Raw genomic sequence first — 1,984 nt, forward strand, 5'->3', positions numbered from 1 at the left:
TTCCTGGAGCCTCAAACTCAACTAATAGTATGAAGCTGAAATCTGAAGTCCTCTGACTACTCTTTGGGCAAATTTTTGAGATTGATCATCACTCTGTAGCTCTTAACAAAACCCCTAAGATCGACCAACTGCTTAAAAACCTTCTCTGTGATCTAAAGACTGAAACAGTTAATCTGTAGTTCCATTACATGCGTACAATGTAATACACACGTAGACAACGTGTAAAGTAAACGAAATGAAGCCCACAACATTTAAATAAAATAAAATGAAATTAAAAAATACCCAACAGCAGACCTCAAAATAATCAATTACAGAAGCAATATGAATTGTTTCCACAAGTTGTTGCCCATTCAGCTAATCTTGCTATAGAAAATCCACAAGTTCTTTACCGTTGGCCTTGCTGGCTCATCAGCATAGCAGACAATAACAAAACAGAATTTGCAGGCTATAGTTATAAGAAAGAAGTAGAACTTTGCCACAACTGAATGGATAACCCAAGACATAGTCTATAAGCTCTAATTACAGATTCAAAAAACAGTCAACAGGATTTATGTCAGATAAACAAGAGCATACACCCAGACAAGCATGTTTAGAATAGAGAATGAAAGCTAGAGGTGGGGTTTGATAAAGCCCAATAGAAACCTCCCAAATAAGTGAACCAAGTCTCCCTTTTGATACATCCTCTGTCTGAAAATAGAAGCTTTAGTTTCTACCAAAGGCATAGAAATCTGGTGAAGGGAGATAGAAAATGAGCTAAAAATGACTGAAAAGACAGTTCAGCCTGGAGAAGAAAATTGTCATAGTGACACTGGTGACTCAAAGACAGATAGGACATGTGGCACACAGGAAGCATTAGTTAGAATTATTTATCATCAGGAAACACAGATATGGTAAAAAAAGATTTTTTTTTCAATGTACTAGCTTTGATGAAATACTTATTTTGAAAGATTTTCAAGCCCAGGGTGATAGCTTGAGGTGAGGAGTGAGAAGAGGAGGGATGAGAAGGAGCACTGTCCACCTGTAACCTGGTGTTTGGGGTATTTAGTGGAACATGGGAGACCTCTAAGAAACTTAGAGGGTTAATGGAGTTTGGGCTTTCTCCAAAGCCTCCTGTGAGTGTCATTTTCAGGCTGGAGAAGAAAACTCACTAGATACATAGTGAAATTGAGTAGTTTTAATGAGACATATGAACAACTTTTGTGCCTAAATAACACTTTAAAAACAAAAAATGGACTATTGACACACAGAAATCTGTTTTAGGTAGTAAGCTCTTCCTCAGACTCTGAAAGATACAGAATTAGACAGTCTACCAGGAAAATGAGGAGAGAGAGAACTTTGCAGCAGACTACCAAAGCACTGCTGAATTGTGAAGCTATTAATAGTTGTGCCTTTGCTACGCCCATGGATAGATGGTTATAATCAGACTACACTGAAAATTCACAGGCAGTAGGTTGAAAAGAAGAGCTGGACAGATGTGAGGAGCACCAGCTGTCCCTCACCTGATTTTATTGGTAATCCCCCACAGTCATATATATCTGCTGGGTCTCACTGTGAAGTCACTCTGCCCTGACTCATTCCTCAGCTGTCTTTCTATCCATCTTGGAAAAACAAACTCCATTGTTGGAAGAGACAACTTCCTTACCCAGGAGGCTCCTTGCTTCAGACAATCTGTGTGGGGGCTCAGGAGAGCCCTGTAGAGCTACAAAAGAGCTCCAGGAGATGAGAGAAGGAGAGCTGTCTAAATCGCTAGCTTCCCACTTTGGAGAAATCAAATTTCTTTCTAACTTCCCCAATGCTTGGAACTGAAAGCCACATATTCTGTATTATTTTCATAGAAGAAAATCATACTGATTTATGTTTTAGTGGGAGTAGATTTGTCTTCCCTGGAAATCTGGCTTTAAAACTTCTTCAGAAATGCTGACAGATGGACCTCCACTATACCTAAGATAAATAGTCGACATTCTGTACATCTTTTTTTTTAATG

The sequence above is a fragment of the Corvus brachyrhynchos genome, unplaced genomic scaffold (genome assembly GCF_000691975.1).
Source record: "Corvus brachyrhynchos isolate BGI_N302 unplaced genomic scaffold, ASM69197v1 scaffold12, whole genome shotgun sequence".
Classification (NCBI taxonomy): Eukaryota; Metazoa; Chordata; class Aves; order Passeriformes; family Corvidae; genus Corvus; species Corvus brachyrhynchos.